Here is a 21,445-nt window from a genome sequence, read left to right as displayed (position 1 = left end):
CAGAACAGGTTATCATCAAGTGATCCATCCCCTGTCACCCATTCCCAGCTTCTGGCAAAGAGAGGCTAGAGATACCATCCTTGTCCATCCTGGCTAGTAGCCATTAATGGACCTATCCTCCATGAATTTATCTAATTCTTTTTTGAACCTATTATAGTCTTGGCCTTCACAACATCCTCTGGAAAAGGGTTCCACAGACTGACTGTGCGCTGTGTGGAAAAAATACTTCCTTTTGTTTGTTTTAAACCTGCTGCCTATTAATTTCATTTGGTGGCCCCTAGTTCTTGTGTTATGAGAAATAGTAAACAACACTTCTTTATCTACTTTCTCTACACCATGACCTTGTCATGACCATGTCATGATTTTATAGACCTCAATCGTATCCCCCCCCTTAGTTGTCTCTTTTCCAAGCTGAAAAGTACCAGTTTTATTAATATCTTCTCATACGGAAGCCATTCCATACCCCTAATCATTTTTGTTGCCCTTTTCTGAATCTTTTCCAGTTCCAATATATCTTTTTTGAGATTGGGCAACCACATCTGCACTCAGTATTCAAGATGTGGGCGTACCTGATATTTTCTGTCTTATTATCTATCCCTTTCTTAATGATTCCCAACATTCTGTTCACTTTTTTGACTGCCGCTGCACATTGAGTGGATGTTTTCAGAGAACTATCCACAGTGACTCTAAGATCTCTTTCTTGAGTGGTAACAGCTAATTTAGACCCAATCATTTTGTATGTATAGTTGGGATTATGTTTTTCAATGTGCATTACTTTGCATTTATCAACATTGAATTTCATCTGCCATTTTGTTGCCCAATCACCCAGATTTGAGAGATCCGTTTGTAGCTCTTCTCAGTCTGCTTGGGACTTAGCTATCTTAAGTAGTTTTGTATCATCTGCAAATTTTGCCACCTCAACTCAGACAAATGTCCCACTGAAGTAAATGGGAAGCAATGTATTTTATTGCACCAGCTTCTGTTGGTAAAAGAGACATACTTCTGAGTTCCACAGAGCTCTTCCTCAGGTCTGGGAAAGGTAACTAGAGTGTTGGTGTGTTCTGGTCTGTGGGGCTTGTCTGAAGACCAGAAGAGGGGGGTTCAGGAAAGATTTGTTTCAGAATGTGGTCCCCTTCAAGTATGGGTTGGAATTGTTTGATGATACCCCATTTAGGGGGTTCCAGTATGGGGTGGTAGGTGACAACTAGGGATCTGTTGTCAGTGGGTTTTTTCCCCTGTATTGAAGCAAGTTCTCTCAGGATATTTCAATGGCCCATCCATGATGCAATCTACTTCTCTGGTGGAGTGTCCTGTTTGGTGAAAGGCAGTTTTGAGTGTGTTAAGGTGTATATTCTGGATTTTCTCTTCAGAGCATATTCTGTGGTATCTGAGTGCCTGGCTGTAGATATCAGAATTCTTGGTGTTTTTGGGGTGGTTACAGGATCTATGAAGGTAGGTGTGGTGATCCATTGTTTTTTTGTATATGGTAGTCTGTAGGGTTATATTGTTGAAGCTGATTATGGTATCCTGAAGTTGATGCTGTGTGGGAGTGTTTTAGAGAGTTTGATGGATGGGTGGTGGTTGTTGAAGTTATGACGGGTACTTAGGTTGTCTGTCTAGAGGATGAAAATATCGATATAGCTCAGATATATCACTGGTTTTGTGTTGCATTTTTCCAGAAATTATTCCTCAAGGAGGCCCATGAAGAGGTTGGCATATTTATTTTGAATGGTTTCTTGCAAAATGTGTTACTGAACAATCTGTTCCATCTTGTATTTACCTTTCCCAGACCTGAAGAAAAGCTCTGTGGAGATCAAAAGCTTGTCTCTTTCACCACCATAATAAAAGATTACCCCACTCACCTTGTCTCTTTCATTTCATGGGCCCAACACAGCTACAACAAATACTGCAAAAAAAAGATAAGCAGAAGAGACAATGGCAGGACCGGCTCCAGGCACCAGCATAGCAAGCAGGTGACTGGGGCGGCCAATGAAGAGGAGGGTGGCATGTCCGGCCGCAATTCGGCAGCGGGGCCGTCACTCCCTCTCAGAGCGAAGGACCGGCCGCCGAATTGCCACCGATTGTGGCTTTTTTTTTTTTTTTTTGTGCTTGGGGCGGCAAAAACGCTAGAGCCGGCCCTGGACAATGGGAGGGATTTTCAAAAGCACTTAAGAGTACAAGTGACATTGAAGGTCCCATTAGAAACTTGTGATCCTGAGTCAGTTAACCACTTTGAAAATCTTTTCCATTTTTCAGCTCTAGATTGGATTCAGTTTCAGGCTAGAATTCAAAGTCAGAGGCCAAGAATGAATCAGATGTAGGATTCAGGCTTCCATTCAATTGCACTGAAATCTTGCAAACTGTACTTGTAAAAATTTGGCTCAAAGTGACAGAAATCCTGTGAGATCGGATGTTTTGGCACTATTTTAGCCATCTGGGGAGAAGGCTGTTCTTGTCTGCGCCCAGAAAGACACAAGTGATCTTTTCTGGTTCTGAGCGTGTGATGGAACCAAAATAATAGGGACTGGAGGTTTTCTTTTTGGTGGGGGCAGGGTGAAAATGAAAATGAACCAGGGATTCAAATCCAGACCTCCCTGAAAATTGATGGATTTAATAAGATTCAAGGTACTGACCCATCTCAAGTGAATAATGATTGCAGAGTCAGGTGCAGACATTCTAGAAGTTCTATCCCAAAACCTTAATGTTACTTTTGCCTGAGAAAGTATCAGGGGATGCTATGCATCCGAAGAAGTGAGGTTTTTACTCACGAAAGCTTATGCCCAAATAAATCTGTTAGTCTTTAAGGTGCCACCAGACTCCTTGCCTGAGAAAGGAATGAGTAGGAACTCTGGGATTTGGCCCTTGAAGTTCATCAATAAACTCTTCTAAAAGGTATTTGAGCTTAAAATACAGTAAAAGGGAAATAATGCATAAAGTGCACTGACCTCTTTTTGATAATCCTGAATACACATCCGGTGCACGAATCAATAATTCAGCACAACAATAATCAAAGAAAGGTAACAACAAGGAGAGTTGCAGGGGTGGGGGCACAGGACCTAGCCATGCAAGACTTTGCTCACTTTTATCATCGCCACACAACATACATAGTTAAACAACTGAGCTACAGACTTTAAAAAAATGCCATTTCTTTTGGAACTAAACTTAAAGAGCAAAACAAAAACATCACGACCTTAGTAGCTAATCCCTATTCAGCCTGGCTCTTTCCCTTCATTCTGTTAGATGGTATTGATTTCTCTAGCTCTGGTTTAGATATTTAGGTATTTTCCACAAGACAGCTTTCCTTCTCATATTTTTTTAATTTTGCCTGTCATAGGCACTTTTTTCTTGTTAACGTCAACTTTTGTATTTAAATAGGAAAATATATTGTCAAATTAATCCAAAAAACAGAACTCTGTGGATCACAAAACTGCTATAAACCTCATACCATTATTTACTCTCCAAACAGACTTCAGCCTTATTAAACAGAAGCCATAAATTATCTTTTCAAATACAAAAAGAAGGTTGTTCTTCACATAAAATTGAAGCCTGATCAGGATTACTGCATTACACCTGAGACAGATGATTTTAATTACACCTCAGCCAGTGAAAGACAGGTCACTTCTTCAATCATTCCTTTAGATCCAGCATGCCCTCTGGATGCGTTAACTGAATGAAGTAGTTCGCGGAGAGGGGGGAGAGGGGAAATCGGAGCATGATTATTTTCTCCTCTGTCAGTAAGGCTGTAATCCAATGCCTACTGAAATCTTTGAGTCTCTTTCCATGGGCTCTGGATGAGGCCCTAAATCAGCAGCACATCTCAATGGGCTGTGTTTATCTGAAAGGAAGCTATAGGGGTTGCACATTACATCAGCTCAGGAAAAGCCCTGGAGTTTAGGGGTGCACAGTTCACAGGCACCAACAGAAGTAAAAGAAGGAAGAGATCCCTCCCTCGCTTGTGTAGTCATCTATCAGCACTTAGCTATCCTGTCCTATGTGCTTATACAGTTCCCATTGCATCTGAGCCCTTCACAATCTTGGCATATACTTGTAATACTCCTGTGAGGTAGATAGTTACCCCTTTGCCAAATGGGGACAAAGGAAGAAAGAGATTAAAGGCTAGATTTTTAAGATGTAATGAGGCACCTAAAGATTCATGTAGGCACCCAGTGGAATTTGCAGGCATTAGAGATCTAGCTGCATCTTTAGATGCCTAGATACCTTTAAAAATCTATTTGTAGATCATTTGCTCAAAGGTCACATGCAGTCAGTGGCAGAGCAGGGAATCCCCAATACTAGGCTAGCACCCTAACCACTGACCCATCCTCCCTCTGAAGGCAAAAGGAACCTTAAAAACCAATACTTCAGATTGAGTGGAACCCTATATTCCACTAGGCAGCCTGAAGAGGAACAAAGGAGAGGGATTAACTCAAAAGATGTTCTAAACCTGCAGAAGGTAGGGAACAGAACCAATTGGGTATTCTCTCTCCATCCTAGGTCTTGCGATCACCCCTGCAAACCTACTGTGAGTGGAACTGGGGAGCAGCTACTGTCCACAACAGACACTTCTCAAGATTCCCATGGATTCTTTCCCCTTCTCCCCCAAAATCCATGCAGGAGTTAATGACGCTAAAAGCAATATTAACTCCCGAAAAATCCTCTCCACTGCTTCTGGTTCTCATACGCAGGGGATGCAGTCATCAAATCACAGCACCACCTCTGGAGGGAAGGCCTACAAACCAGTGACCTGAGGTAGTCATTAGGACAGTCCTATAGATACTGGGAAACCGTGTAGCATGAGGAAAATGGTCTCAAGGCTGATAACCTTTCACTCTAAGGGGATCTCTACAGATAGCCATCATGCCAGTACCACAGATGCTTTCATTTCGTTTTTCCATTCCCATGAAGGTCACATAGGACCTGTGGTATCTCTCACCCTCGCTACAGAAGTATTTATTCCAATATACTGTCTAGGGCTTTGTATAGTCTACTTTTAAATGGCTCAAGCAGAAGGAATATATTGTTGATATTGTCATTAAGTAAATGTTCCCAGTATTCAGCTGCATTTTCCTCTGTTTAATTTTATTACTCCTATTTCCATTACTGCCTTTTACCAACCTAATTCTTGGTGCATACTTGTAGACTATGATGTCCTCCCACCATTTAGCCAAGTGTTTTTAGGCTGAGTGTACTTTAGCCAAACCCAAGATAGGGCTGGATTGAGCAACCTTTCATGCATTACTTCCTGGGACTGGCAACTATTTGAACGTTATTTTTTTGTGAAAGAGGCTTTTGTTTAAAACTTTTTAAAGAGACAACAGATGTTGAACCAGCATGCTTATGTTGAGGACTTCACCCAGTTGTGGTTGAATAAAAAATACTTTTTTTTTTTAATGAACTCACGAATGGCTTTTTGGAGATGGTGCCTGAGGACACCCACCCACAAAGGGACCATGTAATTAAATACAAAGCTTATTTGTGTATTGAACGTGCTAGATATGATATTCAAATGTGCAATCACATATTTCCATCAGCTGCTGGGTCTCTTCATTATGCTGAGTGCAGGCAGCTCAAATTCACTCAGTTAATATGGTGACCTTTAGGATACAGAATGCCAGCCATGTCCAGCATTTATCATTTTAATAAAATTGAATGGATCATGGCCCAAATATTAAAAAATGTTAAATTAATAAATATGTAGGGAGCTAAATCCATATGTACGCACCTAAATACTGTCAAAGTGGATTGATTTTCCAAGGTGCTGAGCACTTGCAACTCCCATGCACCTTTGAAATTCAAGCACCTTTATTTAGGTGCATAGCTTTAGACATCCAAGAGTGAAAATTTTGACCTAATCATCCATTACTGTAGAGTATGGAACAGTGACACAGATCAGTCTCTGGCAGTACCATAGTGGTTGCAAATCTAGTCTTGATCTGCAGTCTGACAATGCAGTTATACAATTGTCCTATTCTCAGCTTCAGGGTTCAGTTTTCAAAAGTCCCACTTTCAAAAGAGACAGGCATTTAGGAGCTTCAGTCCCATTGTGTTATGATGTGACTTGGGCTCTTAAGTGCCTATGTCTGTTTTGAAAATGGGATTTAAGCACTCCCAAAAGCACACAAGACCCTAGGTGGTTGTGAAAATTTTACTCCAAATCTCTATTCAGTTGTTAGGGCTAGTGTTGTGTTACATGGTTGTGAGAGTCATCTTGTGAATTGTAGAGTTGGGGGAGATTTACTGAACAGTTATAATTTTTGCCATTTTCCCTCTGATTTTTGTATCCTTTACCATTACAAACCATTCACCTAGTTATAATACTACCACTCTTCAAAACTAAGGGTAATATCTGTTATGCAGATGTCATAACACAATCCCACAGTTAAAGATAAACCAATGTAATGCATTAATGATTTAAATTACCGCATAGGAGCCTAACACCAGATTCTAAATGCTGAGATACCATCTACTATATACTGTGGAGTTCGGGGCCTGATCCAATTCCCATTGAAATTAATGGAAAGTTGGTTTCAATAGGAGTTGGATCAGGCCCTAACTGAATAAGTCAGCATACATCCTCTTTATATAGATGCAGGTGTTTTAGCTATTGATGATTAGAGGATTGTACTACACATCATTTACTAAGGTAACACTGGTCTACAATTTTTGAGAAGTCGTCTGCTTCAGAGATAAAATGTGCTATTTATTATGTATTTTGATGTGCTGAATTCAAATATGACAATTAAAACAACTGATTGGCTACTGGTTCTAAGATATTTAAGTTTTTACATTTTATGTCTATGTATATTGTGTAGATAGTAGAGTTTTAATCATAAATTGTAAACCTAGGTCTTTTCACGTGTTTATGGTTGCTTTACATGATAATATTTCACCTGTCCTGTTTATGTAACACTTTAAAAATCAGCAAAAGGGTTTTATAAATAAAATTTATTATGAAACAAAAGGCAAAAAAATCTATTATGTACATAGTTTAGTCCTATTCAGTGTCTACTCGGCGCTTCTTAGCTTGTCTCTTGTATTCATTAAATGGAGCATCTCTTGTCACTGTCCAGCAATAGTCTGCAAGCATTGATGGGCTCCATTTGCCCTGATAGCGTTTCTCCATTGTTGCAATGTCCTGGTGAAATCGCTCGCCGTGCTCGTCGCTCACTGCTCCGCAGTTCGGTGGAAAAAAATCTAGATGAGAGTGCAAAAAATGTATCTTTAGTGACATGTTGCAACCAAGGCTTTTGTATGCCTTGAGGAGGTTTTCCACCAACAACCTGTAGTTGTCTGCCTTGTTGTTTCCGAGAAAATTTATTGCCACTAACTGGAAGGCTTTCCATGCCATCTTTTCCTTGCCACGCAGTGCATGGTCAAATGCATCATCTCGAAGAAGTCCACGAATCTGAGGACCAACAAAGACACCTTCCTTTATTTTAGCTTCCCTTAACCTTGGAAATTTTCCACGGAGGTACTTGAAAGCTGCTTGTGTTTTGTCAATGGCCTTGACAAAGTTCTTCATCAGACCCAGCTTGATGTGTAAGGGTGGTAACAAAATCTTCCTTGATTCAACAAGTGGTAGATGCTGAACACTTTTCCTCCCAGGCTCCAATGACTGTCGGAGTGGCCAATCTTTCTTGATGTAGTGGGAATTTCTTGCACAATTATCCCATTCACAGGGAAAACAGCAGTACTTTGTGTCTCCAGTCTGCAGACCAAGCAAGAGAGCAACAACCTTCAAATCGCCACAAAGCTGCCACTGATGTTGGTCATAGTTTATGCACCTCAAAAGTTGTTTCATGTTGTCATAGGTTTCCTTCCTATGGACTGCATGACCAACTGGAATTGATGGCAAAACATTGCCATTATGCAGTAAAACAGCTTTAAGACTCGCCTTCGATGAATCAATGAACAGTCTCCACTCATCTGGATCGTGAACGATGTTGAGGGTTGCCATCACACCATCGATGTTGTTGCAGGCTACAAGATCACCTTCCATGAAGAAGAATGGGACAAGATCCTTTTGACGGTCACGGAACATGGAAACCCTAACATCACTTGCCAGGAGATTCCACTGCTGTAGTCTGGAGCCCAACAGCTCTGCCTTACTCTTGGGTAGTTCCAAATCCCTGACAAGATCATTCAGTTCACCTTGTGTTATGAGGTGTGGTTCAGAGGAGGAGGATGGGAGAAAATGTGGGTCCTGTGACATTGATGGTTCAGGACCAGAAGTTTCATCCTCTTTCTCGTCTGACTCAAGTGAGAATGATTCTGGTGCATCAGGAACCGGCAGTCCTTCTCCGTGGGGTACTGGGCGTATAGCTGATGGAATGTTTGGATAATGCACAGTCCACTTTTTCTTCTTTGACACACCTTTCCCAACTGGAGGCACCATGCAGAAGTAACAAATGCTGGTATGATCTGTTGGCCCTCTCCAAATCATTGGCACTGCAAAAGGCATAGATTTCCTTTTCCTGTTCAACCACTGGCGAAGATTTGTTGCACAAGTGTTGCAGCATATGTGTGGGACCCACCTCTTGTCCTGATCTCCAATTTTGCAGCCAAAATAAAGGTGATAGGCTTTCTTAACCATAGTGGTTTTACTGCGCTTTTGTGATGCAAAAATCACTTCACCACAAACATAGCAGAAGTTATCTGCACTGTTCACACAAGTACGAGGCATCTCTGCTCACTTTGGCTAAACAGAAATGTGTCCCTTTGCAAAATCAAACACTGACAAATAAGAGAGCATGACACTTTATGATTTCTAGAGCTGATATAGGGCAATTTGTTCAGCAGAGTGATGTAAGCTTCGTTATGATTGCATCATCCATGACTTCTAGGAATAACATGATGCAATTCATATCATGTATGACGCAATACCAGCTTCAGATTGCATTATTCATTGTTTTGCCTAAAAAGCAAGTACTGTCCAAACCCAGTCATAGATTTATTCATAGATCCAGTCAAAGATGTATTTTAGTCATTTCTGGTTTAAATTGAGATCCCTTCCCTTTATAACTCACTTATCCTCTGCCATTCCCAAGTCAAGAGTCGTATATACTGACCCAATAGCATATCTTGAAAACTAGAGCCAATCAACAATTTTAAGCATCATTTTCGTTCTCAGTGACCCAGAATTAGTAAAGTTTGACTACATTTATTTCAGAAGCATTTTGGCTGTAGAGCAGTGTAATTAGACAATTTACTTGCTACCAGCAACTGAAATCATCATCATAAGCCTAATTAGAACTAGTTCTTAGCATTAAATTGTAGACCATTTGGTCTGATTTTTAAGGTAGCTCTCAATCTAGCCTCGGATATTGCCAGCACAATTCTCTGCCTGTAATGAAACGTGGGTGCAAAATTTCTGGTGCAATTATTTACATCCCAATTGCATGCACTTAGAAGTTCAGCAGCTTGATTTGCAGAGGCAAATAGACACCTGTAGTCCTGATTCCAAGTCCCTTAATCTAAGCCCCAGACCATACTTTGTAACCTGCAAGGAACATTGTCAAGAAGATGGTAATGGTCTTTTTGTTAGAAGATGCTATTCCTTCTCTTGTCAAGGCAATGAAGCATCTTAAAAAGCTTAAATCTGGACTTCAAGGACCAGGGTGCAAGTAATGCTGTAATTTCTCCAGCCAAAATGAAGGCTGTGGAAGTCTTTCCACGGATTTTCATGAGAGTTGGATCAAGCCATAAATACAACACATATCCATACACCACGAATGACAAGGAGGCTAAAAGATTTTGAGATCTTAAAGAAAGCTGTGCTGATGATGCTATGGAGCCAATTACCTAATGAACTGAAGTCTGTACTGGACTGAACGTTTCTATGAAACTTCTCCCATTTATTGGACTATAGTATACTTTCTGATTCAGGACCCATCCTTTAGACATGTTGATTTGTGTGTCCTGTATGTTTTGCTGGCATTTTTCTTGCAACTCTGTTCAGAAACAATGATCCTAATATTCTCTCTTTTTTTAAAACTTTTGATTCTCTGTTTAAAATGACTGCTGCTTTGGGGGCCGTTGCTGCCTTGGAATCTGTACTTCTTGTGAGATGATGTATTGCTATTTTTGTTCCTTATTTCCTGTTGTGCTGGAGGATTTGTTTATGTATGGGGATTTGTTCCTGGGCACTGGATGGGGATTTAGTCTATTGAAGGAATATTTTCTGGAGTTGAGTGATATGTCGTTTAGCCATATTTCAAGCTTCCAGATTTCGAGCTTCTGCTTTTTACATAACTGACAGCTTTTTCAAATCTAGCTGTTGTTGATAAGTGTACTATGATGTTTTATGATGTATCTTTGCTCTGCCTGGTTCCCTTATGATATTAATCTTTTATGTGCCTCCCCTTGTGTCCTTGCTGGGCAGGACATTGGCAAAAAGGTAAGTGGGTCTTCTGTAATACTTTATTGATTTATAGTTAGTGAGCGAAAGGATTATATTCTTATAATTGAAGACTCTGTTTTGAGTCTGATACTTACATACAAACTCACAAACTGGCAATTTATACAAGCTGAGGATCTGCTCCATGCTGCTTTTGAAGTATATGCATTGAAGATTCTGTTTATTCACTATTTGACAACATAGCGCATGCCTTTAAAACTGGTTATGATTTCACATAAATAAAAACCATGGCTATGGACAAATATGGGGGGAAACTTTCAAAAGCAGATAGAGTATTTTTAAAAACAGCTGCTTGGAGCTTTAAAACTACTCAATTACCCCTTAGCTGTAGCAAAAGTTAAAGAAAAGAAACTGGCTGAAAAGGTGTTGCATCATGGACTCACCATGAGTAATAGTAACATTAAAAAAAATCAGTATCTCTTTTCTATTTAACCAAACATCAAATACCTAAATCAGAGGTTAGTACTTGTGAACATCCCTTGAAAATTCAAAATACATAAAATTATCCTCTTCAGAAAACAAAGAATAATAATAGACCCATGCACTTGACCATGGTTTTTTTTTAGAAGTATCATTTAATTCTATGGTGTCCTTGGTAAAGTCAGCAGTCCTCTATGCAGTCCTAAATTTGATCTAGCAGGAGCATAGATAAGATGATCCAATGTGTCTTTTCCTCTCTCTAAATACAATAATTATTATGTGAATATAATATTGATATATACACATACACAGACTTTATTTTGTAAAGGAACTAATGTTTGGCCAATTTTTCAAGAGCACATATCAGTAATATCCCAAACATATCAAACTGAGAGCTGAAGTGGGTAGTGACTGAAAGATAAGGCATTCAGAGCATGTAAAATTAACTAAACAAAAACGTTATGTATGACTCTAAGTAATGTTATTCTTTTTTCCTAACCCTTAAATAGAGTTACTAAATGATATTTCCAAATTTAGTTACGATATTTACAAATGGACTAAAGTGCACAATTACAGAGGGACACTGGCTAGGAATAAGGGGAGAAGCACATAATTTAAATTCATATTGGTGCCAGCACAGAGCAAATTAACTCAGTGTTCAAAGTTTATTACTGGGGTATTTTTGGTCAAGGGGAATTCTCTTCTTTCCCTACGAGACAAGTCCAGAGAAAGCGTATTTTAATAACATCCTCCAATTCTGCCATTCAAGACTTCAGTAAGCAGTCAGGACAAGTTGTCCTTTCTTTTTAAAATGCTAGGAAATAAATATGTAGCTGAGTTTTGCTGGGAAAGTGATTTTCAAAATAGTTTGTATGGACTTCTCAGTTTTTAAAAACAATTTAAAAAAAGAATTAGTAGGTGTACCCTGAAATATATGGTTCTTACTAGAGGTCACTTAGAATCAACAGCACTGACCCCTTAACAAAAGCATCTTAAGGTATGACAAAGTTAATCATGGGATTGTCAGTTTTTATAACTAAAATCAGGAGGAGCATTTTCTAAAGATTGTCATTCTGGAGTCAGTTGTCTTATTATTCTCAAAAGAGTTCTCTCATCCTGGGAGCTTTCCAACATCTAAGTACTTTGCTGTATAGTATCTGTCACATTGCATCCATCCCCCTGTATCTGAGTAGAGAACCATTGTACAACTGTAGGTTTCAGAGTAGCAGCCGTGTTAGTCTGTATCCGCAAAAAGAACAGGAGTACTTGTGGCACCTTAGAGACTAACAAATTTATTAGAGCATAAGCTTTCGTGGACTACAGCCCACTTCTGAAGACATGCCAAGTAGTAAGTAACCCCAAGAAAATCAGATGGATGATCATGATTTATAGAAAATTAAAGAATTATTTTTGGCAGAAGCATACTGAAGCCTGTATAAAACTGATCTGCGCAGGGGAAGGATGAGTTCAGAGAGTAACGTCAATCCAGAGAATCACAGTTGGATGAAGACAAGCTACTGGCTTAGCAAGATTTTGATTGAAAAAAAAAAACAGCAAGGAAATATGTAGATATTGCTAGATTCCATAGGGTCTGATTCTCTGTTACACTAAGGATGCGTCTACACTGCAATTGAGAGGTGCATTTGCAGCACTCGTGGGCATACCCAGCATGGGTGGTGGTTTGGGCTAGCTGTCCAAGTACAACCTGCATACTCGAGCGTAACCTGTGCCGCTGCCCATGCTGTCACAGCTACCCTGCTATTTTTAGTGAGCTAGTTCCATCAAAGCTACACGTGCTGCCCTCACCCTTCCTGATTGCAGTTTCGTGTGTTTAGAATTGCATCATTTCTGTGACGAAATGTATAGAATTCAAGCCAAACAAACAAGTGAGAACCAATAAGGTCAATCTGCAGGCCTGTGGGTACTTTTTATTTCTCGGTCTTTGCTTGGGAGGAAAATTCCCTACCAAATGACCTTTGGGCTCCAAAGCAACATAGTTAGCTTAACTTTTCATGTTATGGTGCTAGTATTTACGGGCTAAAACAGAGCATTCACAAACAGAATGCCTGGGTTCTTTTCCAAAGGCAGTATGGGCCCTTGGGAAAGTCACTTAGGCCAAAATATTAAATCTCAGGAGTCTAATGCTAGGGCCCTAAATCCATATTTTGGGGATTAAATAAGGGTCCTGCATTTTTCAGAGGTGCCAAGCACCCAAACCTCCCACTGAAGCAACTGATCGTCTCTTTGATAAACTCTGCTGGAATTGTGGATGCTCAGAATCTCTATAAATAAAGAACCCTTGTTTAGGTGTCTGACTTTAGACCCCCAATGGCTTACTTTCTCTGTCCCTCTATTTGTATCTATAAAATGGAAATACATTTTAAAACTAAGTGAGATGAATATATTATATTATATAAGAGATTAATTAGGGATCTAAACCTGAAAAAAAGGGGTGGGAGATTAAAACTTTTAAGTCTGCCCTGTAGCGACACTTGAGGGGGGAAATGTATAAGAGAAGGGGAAAAGCGAATGTGTCTTTAAAAATAAGTTAACTAATTAGGGACGACAAACACTAAAATTTCTTAATCATAATTGTATAATTATTGCAGAATTAAGGTTGTCTGGGTGGGTGCCTTAAATGAAATTTTGACCACATGGAAATCAATGAGAGTTTTGCCATTCAGTAGGGTCAGGATTTCACCCATACATACTTTAACATGTTTGGATTTTTTTTTTTAAATGCAAACTTAACTGTGAATATCCTGGGTTTGTAATACTCAGTTTGAGTATAGTTACAACATTCCTTTAATTTCTTTAACCTGAAATTACTGATATGGACTCTAAAAATTAACTCAATTTTAAAGTGTTTTTTTTCTTTTGGATATGTGTGTAAATTGCTTGATCCTGAGCTCTTAGAAACTTGTTGATTAAATGTAATCCATTTCATTTGCATAGTATGTGTGAAACATTGCTGCCTGGTTATCAGCTATCGGTCCCTTGTTTCCAGGCTTGTTTTTGTCACTATAGTTCCTATATTTAGAGTTGCATGTTTTTTTTCTTTCAACAGTTCTCTATATATCTCATTTTGCAGATTGTTTTCACCAAGATCATGAATAACTAGGTATATGATAGTCTGTTTTATAACCTGTAATCAGAACTGAAAATCATAATGATGTTGTTTGCACTATTATAGTTTAAGATTGCATCAGTCTTTCCATTTTAAGACTCTACTTTTAAGGACTGATACCTTGGACACTGGTTTTACATTGGTGCCAAATATTTTTGCAAATTTTCAACAAGAAAGAATGTTTAATTTTTAAAGTTGAAACAGTTCCATGATCTCAGGGAAAAAAACCTCTCTCCTGTAACAAAAAAATGTCTGTGATTTTACACCTCTTACTGAACTAATCATACTTTAGCCAAGGAAGGTTAGATGGGATTCCTTTCAAAACCCTGTAGTGCTGGTCCTGTGGGAGATGAAAGGATTAACTAGAGAGTGACTGAAAGTACTTCCTTTTCATGGGAGCATAACGTGTTGCCTCCGAATAGCTCCAAGGTTTTTCCTGCCCTGAGGAACAAAAGAATCAAACCTCAATCTTTCATGTTGAAGAGCATTAATGATAGGACCACTGTCTCACATACACTGTCATCTGAAATGTTCTAGGCCTTGGGCCGGATTCATACCAGGGTCGTCTTCTAGCAGAGCTTCTGGCAGAAGACCCCAGTAGCAGGAAACCCTCCAGGAGAGGAGGTTGCATGGGTGTAGAGTGACCAGATAGCAAGTGTAAAAAATCAGGACAGGGGATGGGGGTAATAGATGCCTATATAAGAAAAAGCCCCCCAAAATCAGGACTGTCCCTATAAAATCGGGACATCTGGTCACCCTACATGGGTGAAATGCAGCAACAACTCCAATCTGCTGGGGCTGGAGTGCTAAAGGGATGGCAAGGCCTGAAAAGAAAACCTGGTAGGGTGTCTAAGAGATGTTGAGAGGTAGCCCTGCATCAGCACATCTTCCACTTGTGGGACATCTATGCAATCTAGATTGTAAATCGAAGTTGCCCTCCCAGCAAACCATTAACCAGAAAATGTTGGAAGCAGCACTGCCTGTCTTCTCCTGTTCCTTCTATGCCTTTAGCAGAATAGATCCACAGTATAATTTCACTAAAAGTAAGCCCCCCAAACTCCCAAGCCTTGTGTCATTTGCCTAGTAGGCTTATTTAAATTCAGCCCATAAGCAGCAAGGCCACAAACAAAGACCAGCTTCTATCCTTTCAACTAACCCTCTCCCTCTGCAATGCTGCTGATATTGATGATCTCACCACTTAGCCTTCAGCTATTCTTGACCTTTCAGATGTTTGCTGTGCTTTACGCCATTCTAACTAGTTTAAAGCAGGGGTCCCCAACGCAGTGCCCGCGGGCACCATGGCGCCCGCCGTGGCGTCTAAGTGCGCCCGCCTACTGGCCGGCGGACGAGCATCCGCCGAAATGCCGCCAAGAAGCAGCAGCATCCAGAGGCGGCGCTGCCGATTTTCGGCAGCATTTCGGCGGTGACGCCTATTGACATTGCCGCTTGCCGGCAGCATTTTGGCGGATGCTCGTCCGCCGCCACAGTCCTCCGTGGCTCGTCGTCTGGCACCTGCCAGACGAAAAAGGTTGTGGACCACTGGTTTAAAGTATCCAAAAGTTAAAATGGTTGGTAGGGCACCAGCCTGAGGCTCGGGAGGCATAGTTTCAATTTCCTGCTCCACCCCAGACTTCCTGTAAAATGAGGACAATAGCACTGTCCTACCTCAGCAGGTCATTGTGAGGATTAAATACATTACATTCTGAGGCTCTCAAATAATGCAGTAACAGGGGCCATATAAGTGTGATAGATATAAATCTCATCTGAAGCTTCATCCAAACTGCATGAGCCCCTTGGGTTGGAAAATTAGGCAGAAACCTTGTGAGAATAGACTTTCTCCTGAGATTTCCAGCATTTTTACTTCTGGTACCAGATGGAAATACAACAAGACAGACTCTTGATATTTCAGCACTTCCAATTCTGGTCCCGCCTGGACAGAGAGTATGACAGTTCTTGCTTTTTTCCAATCAATGTGACCATCTCTCCTCACCACTTTAATGAAATACTTGGTTTATAAAGCCCACATGATTTTTATAAAGGAAGTAATGATGCTGCTATGTAACACGTGAGTTTGCCCACGGAGAGAGCCATATCCGGATGTCAATTTTTATGCACATTCCCACTGAATGCAATGACAGTAAAAGCACAAATCAGTCAGTAGCAGAATACTGCATAACCTTCTATGGATTTTCTCCAACTCTCTGTGTAGCATGACTGAAGTTAACATATAGGGAACATCTACTGCGTTTGAACTAGATACCTTAGAACTAGGTTCTTTAGAAATGCAGACACACAGAATGGGAATGGGAGTTGCAAGTAGTTTATAGCCCTACAGCTGTAACACTGCTTAATGTAACGGATCAGTTAGAGCACTAATAAAGATGACAGATAGATGCAGATGCAGTGGGCCAGATGCAGTGGGCCAGATGCAGATGCAGTAGGCCAGATGCACCAGAACAATACTGTATTTTTGCTATATTTGTTTGGTTTGTGAAAATCTGGGGCCTGATTCTCCTCTCTCTAAGTTTTACAGTGATGAGATTGTCAAATGGGGCAGATCCTCAGGTAGGGTTACCATATTTCAGCAAGCAAAAAAGAGGATGGGAGGAGCCCCGCCCTAGCCCCGCCCCTGCCCCTCCCACTTCCCGCCCCCCCAGAACCCCCAACCCTCCCCCCGTTCCTTGTCCTCTGACTGCCCCCTCCTGGGACCCCTGCCCCTAACTGCCCCCCAGGACTCCACCCCCTATCTAAGCCTCCCTGCCTCTTGTCCCCTGACTGCCCCAACCCTTATCCACACCCCCACCCCCAGACAGACCCCTGGGACTCCCACGCCCCATCCAACCACTCCCCACCCCCTGACAGCCCCCCCCCCAGAACTCCCAACCCATCTAAACCCCTCTGCTCCCTGTCCCCTGACTGCTCCGATCCCTCTCCCCACTCCTGCCCCCTGACAGCTCCCCCCCAGAACTCCCAGCCCCCAACCCCCCCGCTCCTTGTCCCCTAACTGCCCCCTCCTAAGACCCCTCCCAACTGCCCCCCAGGACCCTACCCCCTACCTGTACCCTGACTGCCCAAAACTTTCTCCACTCCCCCCAAAAAGCCCCCCCTGAACTCCCGACCCCCCCCATTTCTTGACTGCCCCCTCCAGAACCTCCCTGCCCCTTCTCCTGTCCTCTGGCCCCCTTACCCCGCCGCTCAGAACAGGGTGTTGGGCTCTGTGCGAGCCGGACACGTGGCTGCGCTCCCCAGCACAACAAAACCCGGTCCCTGGCCCTGCACAGTGCTGCCGGAGCCGGGCTGCAGGAGAGAGCTGCCGGCTCAGAATGCAGGGAGGGAGGGAGGGAGGGGGGGAGGAGCTCCCCTACAGCTGCTCTGGAGTCCAGCCCGTGACTTTCCTGCAGCCCTCCCAGCCGCTCGCTCTGCTCTGCCGGGGAGGGGGGAAATCCCGGACATTTTGAGTGATTTACAAATTTCCCCCGGACGCTATTTTTAGCACAAAAAGGAGGACATGTCCGGGTAAATCCGGACGAATGGTAACCCTACCTCAGGTACAAGCCAGTCACTTTGCACTGCTCCAGGGGTGCACCTCAACCCTAAAGCCAGCAGATACAGCCCCTTCAGATTTGTCTTGTGTAGGTGGGTCCTCAGGCAGCTTAGAGCTGCCATAACAGTTCGTGTACCGCACTTCTCCCTGTCCTCTGTAACAGGTTCTTGGGTTTCTTAGTAGCTAGCACAGGTGGTAGCAGCCTCGTGTGTTTGCTTCATCCTACACCAGCAATGCAGGGCACTAGAGACAGTGTTGACACGCGCGAGATTGATGCGAGTGATTTAGGTGATGAACTGAAAGCCCTTTCAAGATACATTTCAGCAGGATCAATTCCAAAGGCTGTTCTGGAATATATGTGCACAAATAAGATGACCACCCTCTTTCCAAATGCTTTTGTTGCTCTGCGCATACTTCTAACACTTCCTGTAACAGCTGCCAGTGGAGAACCTAGCTTCTCCAAGCTGAAGTTAATAAAAACACATCTACGCTCCACAATGACAAAGGCGAGGCTGGTCAGCCTTGCAACCATCTCAATAGAGCATAAGCTGGCCCAGACTGTGGACCTCCAGGAAGCAGTTCAAATCTTTGGAACCAAGAAGGCCTGGAAAGCACCACTTTGATTATTCAAACAGATAAAAATGCCAGTGTTTACTATGCAGACAAGAAAAGTTAAATTTGCTGTTCAGGCGTTTGAAAGTTAGAAGTGTTACTTAACAACTTAAAATGCCTTGTTCAAAAATTTTAGTTCTCCTTTATTGGGGTAGGTAGCAGAGCAGTACCATCAGAGGAGAAGAACAGGACAAAGGCAGAATTGAGACCTTTCAAAGTTTTGGCCCAAGCGAGGGAGCATGGGGACGTCATTTGAGCTCCCTGCCTCAGGTACCAAAATGTTGTGGGCCGGCCCTGAATACCACCCGCACAGGAGATGCCTCCACACCCTACGAATCACAGAAAGGATCTCTGGCACCACAGTTGAAGTAGGCTGGGGGTCAGGCCAGAAGATCCACAGAATCACTTTGGCAGTGCTCCAGTAAACTCCTGACTCCATGCAACTGGTGCAGAGGCACTGTGGCCACTCTTCCAGCTCCTAGACTGGAGTAGCTACTCTAAGGGACTGTGCAGCAGCCCTGCACTCTAATTCTGGATTGGACTTGGCTAGCTGCACTGCACTCCGCGTGAATAGATCGTGAGCACTGGGGCTGTATGCAGATGGTGTTGATTTCACCCTAAAATAAAGAATACTCGCCTGAGTAAAGCTTTGCAGAGAAAGGCCCTTAATAAGAGTCTTTTTTTTTTTCTTCGCAAACTTTACACGTGAAACCCTTGGGAAGGTGACCCAATCTAAGCAGAGAGCTCAGAAACATTTGGGGATAGATTCTGTACTTCCCCTGTAGTTTATTGGTGAATTAATTCTAATATATTCAAATTACATCATGAAGTGTAATGTAAAAATATTTCACAAAGGGTATCTTAACAGGGAGTGAAAATCTAATGAACAGTAGTAATTCAGAGAAGGAACCCTCGGTCTATCTCCTGTTTATTTGGAAACATTCTTGCCTTAAAAACCCATAAATATATTAGTGTTTTTATGGCTCAAAATCTTTATTTTGAAGATTTTTATTATTCTCTTACAATAAACGTAGATTTACAAATGTTTTAAGCTAAAATGGATCATTTACTACCAACGGTGCTTCAGGCACATCATTGATTAATCCAAGTGTGATAAAACAACCTTGTTTTTATTATTCTCTTAAAGTCTGAGTAAAATCTGCATACTTGGAAACAATGAAGCAATATCTTGGTCCAGAGCTATTGGAGTATGAATTATTCAAGTCTAGTTTTTTTTCTTTTACATTCATGAATCCCCAGAATGCTTTTATAAAATATATTAGTGCGAGCCGTGTTTTTAATTATTAAAGACAAAACAAATCAGAAGGCGCTGTATATGTGGAAGGGGGTCAATGTTTTATTTGTCTTCATTTTAGAAGAAGTATGAATCTCCTTTGAAGTAAGTTATTCAATATTTGCAGTATATTTTAAAGTTGTGGTCCACTGAGAAAGAGTACAGTTTTCATAGCAATGTTCCTCATTTCAAATCAGTTTTGCAAACAAACCTCTTCTTACATCCTGTTAGACTGGAAATACCCAAGATATACCCATTCAAGAGCAGCACTGGCAACTTACCAGAAGCCTGTGGGCCACAACTCATTTTGAATAAATGCAGCCAACTGCCAGAGTAGAAATCTTATGTGCATGTGTTCTCCAGAACAAGGTTCTCGCAGCTAAATTAAGTTAAATTCTTAACTTGATTGCACAGACATTTATGAACAGGTCCATAGCCTTAACTGCTGCAAAATGGCATAGGAATGCACTAGAGGTACTTTGTAGAACAGGTCAAAAAAAGCAAACACACACAACAATCAATCTACTCCTGGATCCTATTATTTGTACTTAGTGCCTTCTCCAGCAATACCTATACAGCTTAGTGGTGCTTTCGATCAACCCCAGGGATTGAACTGAGAAAACATGGTTCAGTGGCTAGAGCACTGGAAATTCAGAAAACCTGGCTTCTATTTCTGGCTCTGCCACTGAACTGCTGTGGGACCTCAGGCAAATCACTGCATCTATTGTACCTCTGTCTCTCTTCCACCCTCCTGTCTATTTAGATTGTAAATTTCTTCAGGGCAGACAACATTTCTTACTATGTGATTGTTCTAGGCACTATGCAATCAGACCTCAGTCTTGGGTGGGATTCTACTGTAATGATAACAAAGACAGATTTTTGAAAAATTCATCATCTTCTGCCCGTAACCATTTCACTTCTTGCCTTTTTGCTCCTTAAAGTATGCTTGTTTTCCTTACCCATAATTTAGCACTTAATACAAGAGTGACACTCATTTAGTCAGGATGCTACTGCATGCATGGGGCTATGATCATAAGCATACATAACATCAGTTAAAATACACCACCTTTTCTGTAATAAAGGGAAAGAACATAACAGGAGTTAATACTTACCAGATGGAGGGCAGGGAGCTGCAGCACGCAGCAGTCAGTCACAAAATGGCTGCAGTTTCTTGGTTCTGCTCATTTTAAAGGGGCAGCCCCAGAAAGACATGCTGGAGAAAAGGATCCTGTAAAAAGACAACTAACTGAGAAGAGGTAGATCCAGATCCACAAGGGGATTCGGTATTACTACACCTAACTTTTAGGTGCCCTGAAAATCACGGGACTCCACAAACCCTGGGTCTGGCGCTTAGGCTCCCTATACAATACATGGAGAGAGATACGTATCTGAGAATGGGATGCACAAAAGCCAGAACACTAGGTGAGCAGTCACCTACGCTAGTCAATAGGAGCCACCATCAAAGAGGGGTGTGTCTTAAGTAGGATTGCCAACCCTCCTGGTTTCGCTGGGAGTCTCCCCGAATTGGGCATTATCTCCTGGAGGCTACTGAAGCCAAACTGGGAGATTTTAGGCTGCTAAAGTCCAGTGGCACAGCAGGTCTAAGGCAGGTTCCCTGCCTGCACTGGCCTGAAAGCGGCCCCCACACCCTGGGGGGCCAGGGGTCTCCCCGCCTCGAGCACAGATTCCGCAGTTCCCATTGGCCAGGAACTGCGGCCAATGGGAGCTGTGGGGACAGTGCCTGCAGGCAGGGGCAGTGCGCAGAGACTCCTGTCCCCCATGGGGGGGCCACAGGTGAAAGTGTGAGAGTGGGGGAAAGCGAGCAACGGAGGGAAGGGGGACGGAGGGAGGGGGCGGAGCCTCAGAAAAGGGGCAGGGCTTCAGGGAAGGAACGGGGCAGGAGGCGGAGCAAGGGTGTTTGGGTTTGTGTGATTAGACAGTTGGCAACCCTAGCCTAAGCCCCTTCTCTCTCTCAGAGTTAGGCCAAGTCTACACTAAAAAGTTAGGATGAGCCAGCTACGTCACTCAGAG

The 21,445-nt window shown here is 42.1% G+C and overlaps 1 protein-coding gene across 7 annotated transcripts in view; it reads right to left on the bottom strand.

The window, feature by feature from the left end:
- Window positions 1-21,066, bottom strand: part of SPON2 (spondin 2) — a 93,046-nt gene extending 71,980 nt beyond the window's left edge. For 2 of the 7 annotated variants that reach the window (XM_005292424.5, XM_065598349.1), the window contains exon 1: window positions 20,527-21,066. The gene's annotated coding sequence lies outside the window, so the exon portion shown is untranslated. The remainder of the gene's footprint in view (window positions 1-20,526) is intronic. The other 5 variants (XM_065598346.1, XM_065598350.1, XM_065598345.1 and 2 more) reach the window with 4 other exon arrangements.
- Window positions 21,067-21,445: the final 379 nt, after the last annotated feature.

This window comes from Chrysemys picta, chromosome 5 (genome assembly GCF_011386835.1).
Source record: "Chrysemys picta bellii isolate R12L10 chromosome 5, ASM1138683v2, whole genome shotgun sequence".
In the NCBI taxonomy this organism is placed as follows: Eukaryota; Metazoa; Chordata; order Testudines; family Emydidae; genus Chrysemys; species Chrysemys picta.
This window is presented reverse-complemented; position numbering and strand designations above follow the sequence as displayed.